At 41.2% G+C, this 15,523-nt stretch overlaps 1 protein-coding gene and 1 long non-coding RNA gene across 2 annotated transcripts in view; both read right to left on the minus strand.

Annotated features, from left to right (window-relative positions):
- slc11a2 (solute carrier family 11 member 2) overlaps positions 1-14,875 on the minus strand; it is a 93,461-nt gene extending 78,586 nt beyond the window's left edge. The window contains exon 1 of the mRNA XM_065241956.1: positions 14,870-14,875. The gene's annotated coding sequence lies outside the window, so the exon portion shown is untranslated. The remainder of the gene's footprint in view (positions 1-14,869) is intronic.
- Positions 1,232-2,994, minus strand: LOC135719470 (uncharacterized). Its single transcript, XR_012335015.1, has 5 exons — positions 2,536-2,994; positions 1,901-1,994; positions 1,669-1,802; positions 1,483-1,586; positions 1,232-1,372 (listed from the first exon to the last, which is right to left on the minus strand). It is a non-coding gene; the product is annotated as an uncharacterized lncRNA (long non-coding RNA).
- Positions 14,876-15,523: the final 648 nt, after the last annotated feature.

Raw genomic sequence — 15,523 nt, forward strand, 5'->3', positions numbered from 1 at the left:
CTCCCAAAACGTGTAGTGTATTCGGATTGGTCAGATGACTACTCAACTGTTATTGGTCAACTGGGTTCGGCGTGTGTTTGAAAGGTTACGCCCCTGACTACGCGTGGGTTTTCCGGTTCTGACTGAGAGTCACAGGCAACGTAAACAAGCGCTATATTTCTCTATAAACGATGGTGTCTGTACTGCCTTACCACTTCAAGCTCGATCCAGAGAGTTCAGACGGCCGTTACGATATAAACGATCTCCGTCAATGAACGCGATTGGATTTAACTTTTTTAGGTGTCCTTAGCTCTGCCAGAATGCTAAACGAAGACGAAAATGTGTGGCAAAGACATCCAAAAGGTAATTATAACGTACTACATTACTTTGCAAACTATATGGAAACACCAAATGTAGCAAATAGAAAGTATTTTTTGAAATGATTATAAAACTATTTCACTTATTAACATTATTTTACTATAGTAAACTTTATTATAAAAGCCTGCTTACATACTATATTACTGTGCAAACTATATGGAAACACCAAATGTAACACATAGAAAGTATTTGTTGAAATGATTATAAAACTATTTCATTTGTTAACATTATTTTACTATAGTAAACTGTATTATAAAAGACTGCTTACATACTATATCACTGTGCAAACTATATGGAAACACCAAATGTAGCACAAAGAAAGTACTGCTTACTTATAAGTGCTATGTTTTTACTTATTAGGTTTTAAGGAGAATGTAACAGGTTCCAGGGCCTCTTACCTGCGTGATTCATCATCCAGGTTTTGCACAAATTGTCTAAATCCCTACACACAGAACATTTATTGTACCGACTATAAGCCTTTGAGGTGCAGGACTAGAGTAAGTTTTATTACATTTTTAAACCAATAACACTAAAGTATCATTATAGTAACAAAGTACCCAAAAGAACAAAAGATGCAACTTTAAAGAAAATATAATAGTCAGTCAAAAGTTTTATTTATTTATTACAAATATATATTTAAATGTTAAACAATATACAAATAAACATACTTTAGTAACCATATTGTGCTCTTGTTTCAAAAATTGTTCAATTCATTTCTTACAGCTATCTATTCAGATAAATGGCATATCAAAGCTTTGTCAGCTGGTGCTATTTAAGACGACACTATAAGGTTATCATCCTGTCGTGTGTTGTTCTCCAGATATGCTTGGAGCTTCCTGATCAGATCGGTCACAATTTTGGCTTTCGACGACCCCTGCACTGAAGATGGCATGCAATCACGTCCTCCTTTGAAGGTCTCTCAAACTGTGATGCCAGGTCCATTGGAATCAGGGTTTCCTTCAGCTTATCTTCAAATACCTCATCAAACACAAGCCTGATCACATCCTCCACATAACTGTAGAAATATTGCAGTCAATAAATCTTTTGTTTTGATCATTTATTTCCCTGCTTCATACATTAAGTTTTTAATTATGAATGTATTTGAAATAAAACATTACTGCTTACGGTATGTCACTTGTGTGTTTTGGGAACATAGCCTTGTACTTTCCCTCTCCTGCTTTTGTTACGGCTTGGTGACATTGTAATGGATGGCTGCAAGGTACAAATACCTGTAAAATATAAACAAGCAATTAATTTATTGTAAAAGTAAATACTACTTTATTTAACACAGTTACTAAAATACTTAAATACCTGCACAGCATTCCAATAAATGAGAAAATCAAATTTTTTTTGCTGCAAATCTGAAATCTCAGGCTACGTACGGCAAAGGCATCCACTGATGATGGTGATGGAAACATTGTGAAACGATGCTACTGCCTGGGTTCCTATTATTATGCAGAGAAAAAAAACTTTATCATCATCAGTTATACATCTAAGACTGGTAGTGGTTTCACTAGCTAAATACATCATATGTGTTACACACCTTTGCTCCTCATATGCCAGTCTGACTCCTTGTACTGTGTGTTATGATGTTGCATGTTTGCATACAGTGTAGAAGGATGTGTCCAGCTGCGAATCTAGGATATAGACAAATAAAACAAACATGTATTCAGTCAAAAAGACATATTATAACAATAGAGTACAACGATTATAAATCGTTAGCCTATTCATTAAAACGTAAATGTATTACATATTACATGGCCCAACATTAGCAACACACATTATGTGTGTACTTCGTTTCAAAATCTAAGAAAGCTTCAAGTAAATACAACAGTAAAATACATATAACTTTAAACAAATCATCTGTACTTAGAGTTTCTTGAGTTTGATCATGAGAACAAATTTTACTGGTAACAGTTTAGCTGGCATTTGTATTTGTATTTAGCTTAGCAACTTAGCAAGTTTGTTAACATGTCTAAACCAACATCGATAAAAAAAACGATAGTCTGCATAATTCAACATACACGTGTGTAAATATGGTACGTTGTTTATGAAATACAGTATTACAACACAAGACAATTAGCTTGCAAGCTTAGCTCTACACACACATTATGTTAATCTCTGGTTACCGGTTACGTAACGTACAGTAAAAGGCAAATAATAAATGTGAATACTTACAGCCTGTGATCCAGAAGTGCACAGTAATCCAACTTTCAAGAGGAGACGTCGCGCAAATCCAGCTTCGGTTCATGAGAAGCAGTTATTGTGAAAACTCCGTGAACAACTTCTGACTGGATTTTTCCGGAACCGTATTAAACATGATGTCCTCTGTGGAAGTCCATAAAGTGCTATTTTTCCCTCGCATCTAAAGAGACAGCGTCTACTCGAGAGATTTAATCGCTTAAACAATGAAACAAGAGTTTGCAAACAGAGTCAAAGCAGGGACTCACAACCTCCGCCATTTTAGCTCTCTTCTGACTCGGCGCTCCCCACCCCACCCTCGTCTTTGAGGGCGTACCCAAGCAAAGCAGAGAGGGCTGAACTATGATAATGTTGGTCTTATCTACGTCACTAATCCCAGGAAGTAAACTGTTGCCTACAATCCGAGTGTTTTTTGTAGTCCTCGAACGTTAGAGACGATAACTCGTGTCATCGTTTTTTTTGAGGTACGTACTTTTTGAATATCGTTAGCATGTACTAATGCACACTTACACACAAAAGGATGTTTAAAAACGTGTATCCCATAATAGGTGCTCTTTAATGATTTCTATATAAATAATAAATAGTATTTAGAAATACCTGCTCTTCCAAACTCCAAAGAGACGCTCCTGCCTGGACCTACATGTTTTATGTGGCTGGTTGTATCTGTAAACAGAATAAAATATAATAGGCAATATCTCTTATAAAAATATTACTGCTTGTATAGTATGGTGTATAACAGGTTTATTAATTTAAGGTCTGCATCTTCCATACCGTATTTCTGCTGGTGTTTGCCCATTGAGCACAGGAGTCATTAGGAATGGTTTTAAAGGATATCCTGAATCTCCTAGCAGCCAACCATTTTGTACACTTTCCTCCAGATATGCACTAATGTCACTAGAATATTATATATATATATATATATATTTTTTTTTGTTTGAGAAAAACAGTTAACAGAAATGTGATAATAATGGTATGTTGTCTTGAACACAAAGCAAAATATGTTCAATGTATACCAAATATATTTTGAAATAGTAGTAGTAATAATAATAACAAAAGTAGTATTAGTATTTATTAATGTAAATGAATCTATAAAGTAATGCTAACCTACCTTGTATTAAAAATGAAGGCATCATGTGTTGACCCAGGCCACCTTGCTAAATTTTCTTATGATCATATTGTGATCCCCTATGGCCTGTACATTAAGAGCATGATACCCTTTTTGTCTGACATATGCTGACATATGCTTTTCGTCTTCACCAGTAGGGGCCTTAATTGGATAGAGCAAAATTCAGTCTTGATAGTGGAAAGCTAATTTCCCCTGTGAAACCTAATGTAGGTAGGTGCTAAAGCGCTGATTCCCTTTGCCACTTCCGTTAGATTTTTAGACAAACCAGACTGTAAAATTTTTGCTATAAAAGCTACTTTGGAAATGGCCTTTCGCAAAAACACAAGGCATTAGTCACTTGCACTATTACAGGTAACGCTCCATGACGCTTTTTTGTTCTCTGTAACATTGGTTGTCCTGAGCTAAATGTAATATCATGTTTCATGGCAGCCTGCAAACTAATAAGTGTTTTGTCATCAAAATGCAAAACATCCTCAGAGTCTTTCAACAGTGTTTCTGCCATTAAAAGTCATTTTCTTAATTTTCAACAATTAATAAATTTAGCACCATTAATGGACAGAAATATAATTAGTCTTTTCTGTTAGTTTGAATTTAGGACACCTGTCAGGGTCTCCTTAAGATAAGACCGTTTTTAGGATGTTTTGTCAAGTTAGGATGCTTCTATAATACCACTTTACTATCTACAGTTCAGATAAGATCATGAACTCAGAAATGTTATTCTGTAATAGCTTTTGTTTAAAATGAAGTCCTAACTGAGATGACCATGGTTACCAAACAGTTAAAATAATATTTTAAAGTTAAGATTTTCTGTAATACACCCCCTTCTAAAACCTACAATACCAATTATACATACTTAATTTAAAAAATGTTATAATTTTATATGAAAACAACAATTGATTTGTAAAATCAGATTCTGCATCATCCTCATTGCATTTACTACACCGCATTTACCAGTGGATGTCACCAGTATGCAGTGTTCTAGCCACATTGTGCATGCGCATGCTAAGTTTTAATTTTGACAAAGTTTCGAATTATTATGAGATTCTAAATTGAAATTTTGACCTAGTTTCTTATTATTATGAGAAATGTGCGTGTTTTCCCCTCATTTTGCCACACTGAAAGTGGGAACTTTAAATATTATGAGTTTTCTTGGCATTTGAAAATTGGATCAAGGCATTTTTTGTAATAAAAATATAATTAGACTAAATAAAATGTTTCAAGTTGGAGGTTCAGTTTTGGCCTTTCATTAAAGCCTAGGTTTGGAATCTTTGTGCGTAAAAAGGTTGGTGAGCACTGTAAATTGTTCAATGAGTAATGGTAACACTATCCACCTTATTTTCAGAAGTAATGATGGTATGTATTTATCTTTTTTGTGTGAGACTTCCATTTCAATAGCCAGAGCCTGGAAGACAGTAGTGGCGTTGGTTAGCCCAAAGGGAAGGACTGGATATTCAAAATGTCCCGTAAGTTTGGGATACGAACAAGACGATAAGCATTGCGGAGGTCTAATCTGGTGAATACCTCCCTGTAAGAGTTTAAAGGCAGACAACATAAGAGGTAGGGGGTACAATTTCTTTACTGTGATGTCGTTCAAAACCTTGATTATCAATGCAAGGGTGCAGGGAGCCATACTTCTTCTACACAAAGAAGAAACCCAACAAGGGTTCATGACTGAGCTGACCTGACCGAATTATTATCCACTGGGTGGCGATCTTACCCAACTTAAACACTGACGCATTCACTCTAGTGATGGGCAGTCCGGCTCTTTCCATTGATTCGGCTCTTTCGGCTCAAGCTCCGGCTCTACATTTTAATGATGGCCGTCCGGCTCTTTTCATAGATTCAGCTCTTCTGGCTCGGCTCCCTTAGAAGAGCCGGCTCCCCTGCATGCGTCTGAAGATTCGGCTCTGCTCGTTCGCTACAAAGAATCAGCTCTTAGAGCCGGCGTTCGTTTTGTTTGTTTTTGTTTGAAAGCGGATGGTCTGTTCTTTCATTTGATATTTTATGTTTATGTAAAGAAGATAATTTTTCTGTAAGGCATTAAACTAAAACTGAGTGGCAACATAAAAAAAAACCGCTGAGGGGGAAAGAGTTCAGCATGCTTCCAAGCATATTTGATCATCACTTCAACAGTTGCACAATATAAATGTTAATGTATAAATTAGATGAATGGTGATTTATAAAATAAACATCACAGTCTTAAATCATATTTTCATTGTGTCTTTGCTGCATCTGGTTGGGGACTGCGCTCTGTTTCAGTCACACTTGATTCTGAGGAACTACTTTGTTTGGCGGAAGAGTAATATTTCTACTAATGTAATTACAACTTATTTGTGTTTTATTTTATAAAATCCCTCTAACGTTATGCATATGAAGTAACCGTTTTATAAACCCAATAAACCCCCTCGAAGCAGTGGGGTTACAGTGCATTTTATAACAGCTAAGGGGGTTTTAGGCACAACGCGAACTTAGCTGTTATAAAATGCACTGGTAACCCACTGCTTCTTGGGGTTTATTGCTTTAATTAGATATATGTAAGAGACAAAGCTATGGTCTGGGAGAGCATCACTCTGAGGTAATTTTCCATGTTATTAATATCTAGATTGTATGACATAATGAAATGTAAAGTGTGTTTACGGTTATGTGTGGGTCCTCTTATACTTTGTCTAACACCAAGAGAGTTAAGAATATCTATAAAAGCTAATTCTAACAGATCTTTTAGGTTGTCAATGTGGATGTTAAAGTCACCAATGATAAAGGCTCTGTCTACTATGACTACTAGCTCGGACAGAAAAAATTTCCTAAAAAAAAGTCTATGTGATGGTCTGGTGCTCTGTATTTCAAATGAATTAACAGTTTTATGACTGACTTTTAATAATTTAAAACATGTATAGTAACGCTCCTTTCAAACAAGTCATGCTTATAATAATATAACAAAACTATGTTCTCTGGTTAAAGAAGCTAAATTATACATGTGACATGAAGTAAGTTACAATACCCAGTAGTAGACTGTTAGGTGTAGGTTTAGGGAAGTAGTTTCCATTTCCATACATAACTCCACCAGCCGCATATTCAGGAAGGCTCTTTCCAGTCTGATTTGTATAATATGCCACATTTGAGGTTTGCATTATAATTATTAAAATAATACATCTTTGTATATTAAAGGATGATTGGTTCACAGGTCTAAAGTGTAGTTGAACACTCACTTTCCCATAAGAAACGACACATCTTTGTTTTGATTGTCCTTTACTTCAATATTATGTGATGACGGACTTGTTAATAGATACGTATTTTGCTTTGTCATATTTAACACTGACAATGTTACTATTTTCACGTTATATGTACACAGCCCAGGAGTATTACAGGTATTATTTATGCTAATATAGCAACATTATACACTAACTAGGGCTTAAAAATAGGATCAGGAAGAACGTGACCTTAAAGACCTGCATTGTTAACTAAGCCTTAGGCTCATTATCATACTTTTTTGGAAACATTCAGCCAACACTGGAGACAGATCACACAAACAAACATTTACAGTTACTGCAAGTTTGAACATTACTAATATAAACTACTGATTTAACCATCAATTAGTCACCCCAGCATTTACATGTAAAATGAGAATTCAAATATATCTTAGAAAATGACATTTACAAAATGCTGAACTGTATGCTTTCACTACATAGTCACTGTTAAAAAACAGGCCTGCATTCAGCCCATGACATGATGAAAAACTAATTGTATAAAAGCCCTCACTCTCAGGAATAAGGCTACATCGTTATTTTCATTCTATTATCAATATCCAACAATCGTTGAATGAATAATGAGGTAAAAAATCATATTTTGTAAACGTATGTGAAACTTGAGCGTGAACTGCCTCAGATAGCCACAAATGCTACACCATCTTTTATCTTTGGTCCTAATATAAAAGCTGATTGGGTGTATTGTTGATTACCGATTGTAAGCGGCTGGTGCTATTGACTACTGATTGAAAACAGCTGGAGTCACTTAGGTATATTATTTGACGTGTTCCTCCCAAACTTTGTTAATAAAACATCATATGTGCAAAACAAAACCAAGTATTTTTATATGAAAAAATTTATTTTCACACCCTTCAGTAAAATAAGAATAACTTTTGAATTCGACATGCTAAAGAGATCATTCTTTTTTGGGGTGTTTACTGTCTGCTGCTGGTAACAACCAGAACTGTCTGCAGTCTGCTAGAGCACACAGAACCAGAGTTCCCTTTCAATACGGTTCACTTCGCATTGCGTCAGTTTGCTGACGCTATGGGGTGAAACTCCTGTTTACTCCGTGATTGAAGCCTATTGGTTAACGTCTGTAGAAAATACAGACCAATGACGTTTGAGCCTACGCGGGGCGTGGCACATGTCCCTATATAAGCCGGGGAAATACGTCAAGAGCTCATTACTTTTCTCCTTCAGCGCGAACCTTTTCGCTGCTCCGAAGAAGAAGCCCTTACTCGTCGTCGATCTAAGCACTGCAGCGGACTACTACACACCAGCGTGTTCCCCTGCCGCTTTCCGGTGAGCATAAAAGAGCGAATTTCATCTAAAAGAGCAGAAGAGTGTTGAGATAATGTCGCTTCGGCATTGCGGCTCATGCCGAGCCCCTTTGCCTGTGGAGGATCTCCACAAAGAGTGCATCATTTGTCTGGGTCCTGCACACGCCGAGGCCGTACTCACCGAGACGGGCTGCACCCACTGTGAGCTCCTTCCCATCGCGGTGCCTCGATATCTTCAAAAGAAAGGCTTCCCGTGCTCTCCCGCCTAAACAGCAGCATAGCTGTGAAGCTGGAAGACACCCCGAGACCGAGTACACTCCGGCTCATCCCCTGCGTGCTCTGTCTCCCCGCCGTCATCCAGTCACCTTCATCCATGAGGACCAACGCCCCCTGCCGAGTGCTAGCGGCATGGTTTCCTTTGGGTCCGGTGACAACTTGGAGATGATGTCATCCTCTGAGGAGTTAGAGGATTGGGCGGCTTCGGATGACGATGCCCACGCCGCCGCCGCTGAAGAACCAACTGAGTCGCCAGTGGTCGCTGCCGTCAGAGCCTCAACTGAGCCGGTTGGATGAGTGGTTTCTGCAGCCCGGGTGTCGTCAATCATCCCGCCAACGGCAGGCGCCGTTCTTTCCAGAGGTTCACCAAGAGCTCACCAAATCCTGGCGTGCTCCCCACTCCACCCGAGCTCAGAGCGCCGTCTCCCACGTCCTCTCTGTAGTGGACGGCGCCGACGAACACGGCTACACCAAGATGCCGCCGCTCGAGGAAACTGTCGCCGCCCATCTCTGCCCGTCTTCAGCCGGCGGATGGAGAGCGAAGATGAACCATCCGTCAAAGCCCTGCCGTCTGACATCAACCCTGGCGTCAAAGTCTTACGCCGCCGACGGCCACGCTGCATCCGTTCTCCATACGATGGTGGTGCTGCAAGTATACCAGGCAAAACTCCTCTGTGACATGGATGAGGCAGGCCCGGACCCGTCAACCTTTAAAGACCTGTGCAGCGCGACTGATTTGGCCCTTCGCACTACTAAAGTCGCCACTCAGGCTGTAGGAAGAGCCATGGCCAGCCTGGTTGTTCTGGAGAGACATCTGTGGCTGAACTTGACGGAGATCAAGGATACGGATCGGGTTGCCCTTCTTGACTCGCCCGTGTCGCCGTCGAGGCTCTTCGGCTCTACTGTGGAGGGGTTCACCCAGCGCTTCACTGAGGCACAGAAATCGTTGCAGGCTATGCAGCATTTCCTACCAAAACGATCTGCCTCAGCGTCTGAGACCGGCCGCCCAAAACCTCCGCCAGCTCAGCGCCCTAAGCCAGCACCAGCTCAACCCCAGCAGAGAGCTGAACCGGAGGTAAAGCACCAGCGTCCTGCACGACCGGCTGGCCCGCCTCGACGCCGCGTTCCCCGTCCCCGGATCACGCTGGACCCGACGCCGCCTCCCTGAAGAGAGTCTGAGGAGGAAAAGAGGCTCTGGTCCCGCTTCGGCCGGCCCGCCCTCGAAAGTTCTGCGTGTTTCAGTCCCCTCGGGCGCTGGACACACCCTTGCTGTAACAGCGAAAAACACATTTTTACCTTTTCACAAAAAGAGCAAATTTCCTCCTCTGTACACACACACACACACACACACACACACACACACGGCTTAACGTCCATAAGCATAGCGACGCTCGCCGTCAAACTTCACGTTTGGCAATCCACCCTCCGGTATGCCAGGCTGGATTCTAAACGTAATCCAACACGGTTATTCAGTTTAATTAGCTTGGAGACCACCCCGGTTTTGCGGCGTTCTCTACACCACTGTCCCAGACGATCGCATGCAGATCCTCAGGGAAGAGGTGCGTTCTTTATTGCTAAAAGACGCGATAGAGACGGTCTCGGCAGATCAAAGCGAATCAGGCTTTTACAGTCATTATTTTCTCGTTCCAAAGAAAGACGGCGGCCTCAGACCGATATTGGATCTACGCGTATTGAATCGCGCTCTTGCCAAACGGCCATTCAAAATGCTTACAGCCAGACGAATCATGGCGTTAATTCGACCGGCGATTGGTTCATATCAGTGGATCTGAAAGACGCTTACTTTCACATTCCGATAGCACCACGTCACAGGCCGTTTCTAAGATTCGTGTTCGACGGGACAGCATACCAGTACAAAGTATTGCCCTTCGGATTATCTCTGGCACCACACACATTTACCAAATGTGCGGATGCGGCTCTCGCCCCTCTCAGACAGAGTGGCATCCGCATATAGAATTACTTCAACGATTGGCTTATTCTAGCCCAGTCAGAGAGGGAAATTATTGCGCACAAGACCGTTGTACTCCAGCATTGGGAGAATTTAGGGTTCAAAATCAACCTCCAGAAGAGTTTGCTCACCCCCACGCATCGAATCGCGTTCTTAGGCATGACGCTCGACTCTTTAAAGGTGCGGGCATGGCTTACACAGGAACGCGCTCTCACGGTCAGACGCGAGGCAGCATCATTCAAAGCGGGTTCTCATCTCCCTCTCAAATGATTCCAAAAAATGCTGGGTCTGATGGCAGCAGCATCCCCACTAATACAGTTGGGAATGCTGTTCATGAGACCGCTTCAGTTTTGGTTGAAAGCGAAAGTTCCGCCCCGTGCTTGGTTGTCGGGCCGCTTATTAATCAAAATCACGTACAGCTGCGTGAAAGCGCTTTCGATATGGACATCCCCTCACCTTTTCCTCTCGGGCACGGAGCTCGGCTCCGTGAGCAGGAGGAAAGTGGTGACAACGGATGTGTCTGCGACGGGTTGGGGCGCTCACTGCGACGGCGAACCCGCCTTCTGTGCGTGGAACAACCAGTTGTCTCAGCTACATATCAACCACCTCGAGATGTGGGCGGTTATCTACAACACTTTCGACCGAAACTCCAACATCAACACGTTCTAGTGCGGTCGGACAGTATGACGGTGGTCTCGTTCATAAACCACCAAGGAGGGCTGAGATCGCGCTCCCTATCCAGGCTGGCGAAACAGCTTTTATTATGGGCTCACGCGAACGTAGTTCGTTAAAAGCGACACACGTACCGGGTGTAGCCAATACGGGTGCAGACATTCTCTCGCGCAGCGAGTTCAGGTGGTTTCACTTATTGCCCTCCCGCCGGCGGACGGTGAACAAACCCCGAACACGCTCTGCCCCGTCAGAGTGTTAAGAATATACACGGACCGTTCTGCCTCATACCGCAAGTCAGATCAGCTGTTCGTAAGCTTCGCACAACATTCTTTAGGTATGCCGCTCACTAAACAGAGGCTATCTAAATGGATCGTCGAAGCCATTGCTTTGGCTTACGCCTCCCTGAATGAACATTGTCCAGTTGGTTTAAAAGCTCACTCCACGAGGGGTATGGTTTCATCTTGGCCTTGGTCTACGGGGATTTTTATTTTTGACATTTGTAACGCGTCTGGCTGGTCCTCGCCGTCTACGTTTGTCAGATTTTATAGCCTGGATGTCCCTGCCTTACAAGCACAGGTCTTATCGGCTTAATGATTGATGCGACTGCGCTGCAAGCTCACCGTTATGGCTACCTATTAATAAATCATGCACAGCTCGCGGTGCTCTCAGGGAACCTGCCGTCTCGTGCTCTATTATATATGCATCATGGTGCGTTTAGAAACTTCACTGTATGCATATTACTGTCTCATATATGGTGCTTTCACTTGCGCTCGCTACAGAGCCGGCGCCAGACCATAACTAACAGGGGGGCATTTGGCTTCCAATGGGGGGGCACGCAATAGCAACAATAACTTGCAAAAACAAGACATTAAAACAACAAATACAGTGCAAGCACACACTCATACAACTGGTACAGACTGTCAGCTCATTTCCCGTATAAAGTGCAAAAGACCACAAACGATGCACAAAACTATTGAACTTCGACCGCGGCGTGAGCGCAAGCTGAGCTCCGCTGCGCTCGCGCTTTGCTTGACGCAACAACAAACCGCCCCCGCGCGGCACAAGCCATTGAAATTAATGGGTTTCATAGCGCAGCGCATAGCGCAGCGCACACCGCGTCCTAACTTGAAAAAGACGCTTTACCATAATCACGTCGTAATGCTGTTAACGGTCTATAGCCACACTTCACATTTAAGCTTACGTAATTTAAAACAATGCTAACTTGTCCTGTAGATTTGTAAATTCCACCTCGACCTCTAATCTCTGAGTTTGAGCCAGTCTGTGTTTGCATGAAGTCAGATGAAGCAGGCGGTGCTGGTTCGTTCTAAATGTTCTAATATCCATATTTTACACGATCCATAAAATGCCGCGAAATAACACGTTGCTAGTATCAAGTCACAAATATGCTAAAGACGTAAGACGGGTGAGACGCGGCAATACATCCAATTAGAGAAACTGGTCTATTTTAATTAAAGAAAACATATATCCACTAGGGCTGTGACGGTCATTATATAACCGTGAGACCGACGGTTATAGTTGAACACCGTCATTAGAACTGTATAACCGGCAAAACCGTGTTATTAAAATATTTTTAAAAAATTTATCATAAAGAATGTTTAAATACTAATTAAAAACAATTGTTAACAGTCTGTGTTATACGCCCCACCGTGTTCTCACGCAGTGAAAAATACAGAGCGGAGCAGACACTGACAACGCGCTGACATACAGGACAGACCAGGTTACTTTTCGGTTACTCTTGAGATTAAACATATTAAACAAAGTCTCACCTTTCAAATCATCTCTTCCTTCTAGTTAATTTATAGCATCAAATAAACATGAATGACCATAAGAAGGAATGTTGTTTTAATCGCGGAAAGGCGTCAGTACACTCCGCTTTTCAAGTACAAATCCTCCCATGCTAATCTACTAACTCTCCTGAAAGCACATTCACTGTTTGTCTTGCTGTTAATTTTAAATAAACGTAGAGCAAGTAGCTAATCAGTGTCTTGTTTATTCAAACGGCGTTTACTTCGCAAGCGTGAGCCCTGAACACTGCGTACTGTATGTGGAGCGCGTTTGTCGCGCGAGGCCATTGTCGGCTGCGTTTGCAGCGCATACTTTGCAGTTTAATAACAGTATAAAAATCTCAAGTTCATATTACTTTACTTTAAATGCATTTATGAGCAAAACCTCTTCAAGACGCCTTTTAATCCACATTCTGGTCCATGTAATGACAGATATAGACACAATTAAATCTGTTTCTCTGAAGATTATCAAAATAGATGAGAGAGGATTCATTTATGCTGAGCAGAGAGTGACAGCGCAGTCTTCTGTCAACAGTGTGTTTTTTTAAATATTTCATTGCTTTCTGTTAAATTGCTTAAAGTCATTACTGTTTAAAACACCTGGCATCACATTCATGATTTTATGGTAAAATTACACTTTCGCGTCAATCCACAAGCATTTAAACGAGCAAAACGCCCCCCACAGACGGTTATGTTATGAACCGTCACATTTGACTCACGTCATAACCGTCATCACCAATTCTGAAACCGGCACACCCCTAATATCCACTATATTTTCCTCATTTGATTACATTACAAGTCATGAAACAATCAATGTTTAATTTATTTTAATTATTCTTGATATATATTAAATTAATAAAAAACTTTGTAGGGGGGCACAACAACCTGTTTGGGGGGGGGCACTGCCCGCGAATGCCCCCCCTTGACGCCGGCCCTGGCTCGCTAGAGCTATGTATATGCTGGGTTAGGGCCACATGCAGTGTCTCTCCGGTAAGGGCACCTCAGTCCGTTGTGTATGCACGGCAGGATGGGATTACGTTCCTCCAATGCGAAGTGAACCGTATTGAAAGGGAACGCTTAGGTTACTCACGTAACCCCGGTTCCCTGAAATAACGGGAACGAAGCATTGGGTCGCTGGCCGTGCTACAAACGTCTATGCAGCGAGTGTTATTCGGCTGCGCGCTTCAGTCGAATAATAATGAGCTCTTGACGTATTTTCCCGGCTTATATAGGGACGTGCGCCACGCCCCGCGTGGGCTCAAACGTCATTGGTCTGTATTTTCTACAGACGTTAACCAATAGGCTTCAATCACGGAGTAAACAGGAGTTTCCCCCCATAGCGTCAGCAAACTGACGCAATGCTTCGTTCCCGTTATTTTAGGGAACCGGGGTTACGTGGGTAACCTAAGCGTTATTCACTTTCAAAGACAGTGTTTACAACATTAAAAAAAAATTTGGTGTTTCATCATATGAAAAACAACATAAATAACAATATTTGTCACAACCAGCAGCTTTCTATGTAACTTCAACGGGTTTTCTGTAAAATGATATAAAGAAATTGCATTTAATCCACTGTATGTGGTTATGGGGACACTTGCATTCAGCCCATGAGATGATGAAAAACTAAATGTATGTTGTTTTTTATGTTGTTGAGAATCAAGTTGTTATTGTTGTTTATATGTCAATGTGGTGTTTTTAATATGCTTTAAGACAAACCATGAGCAAATTTATCAGTCAACACGACTGCTGAGTATTTTATCCTTTTATTTTTCTCTCAAAAACACAGATTGAAACCGCCTTTCTGTTATCTCAGGAACATGGATTGTGTAACACGTTGATCTCCAAGCCTGCTTTGATACATCTGCCTGTCATTTTAAAGTAACACTGAATACCTTGACGAGTTTGTTCAGATGTGAGGTTGATGCTGAAACCTGTAGGACAGAAGATCTTCAGGATCAGGACATGATGTCTCAGTACAATTTACTCTTCCTCCTCCTCTTCTGAATCAGTTTCTAGTTCAAACCTATATATGACTGAATCAAACCAGTATTTACACTTATCAGTGTGTTGTGTTTACTGCAGTTTATTGAGTGGATCAGGTGTTGTTGACTGATGTTACCGACTGGAGGTGGGAAATGATTTGCATATTCACGGCTCTGTGTATAATAAATAAAGCAAGGGTGTTGAGTTACATCCAAGCTATTTGAAAACATGAAGAAAATGTTTTCAGAGAATGTTTGAATATGTCATTTTGTTTGTGAATCAACATTATCAACTAGAGGGACTTATTCAGATTTATTTGCATTTTTCAAATAAACAGGCACTTACATATACAGGAGACATGAATGCCTAGTCTCTTAAGCTGTACTGTTTTGTATACAGAGCCATTCAGTGATGACAAGTAGAAAAAAGCTAGAAGTTGAAAACCAGTAAACTAGTCAACATTTGAAGCGGATACAAAAAGATCATCAAAGTTGTCCATGAACAGGTATTGTTCAAAATGAAAGGTTTTGATCCACATGTTCAGATGTTGGCTAGTGTATACTTATAAGCGATGCACCTGCTGGTTGCAAGCAAACCCATGATGCTCTACA

The sequence above is a fragment of the Paramisgurnus dabryanus genome, chromosome 14 (genome assembly GCF_030506205.2).
Source record: "Paramisgurnus dabryanus chromosome 14, PD_genome_1.1, whole genome shotgun sequence".
NCBI classification, from domain to species: Eukaryota; Metazoa; Chordata; class Actinopteri; order Cypriniformes; family Cobitidae; genus Paramisgurnus; species Paramisgurnus dabryanus.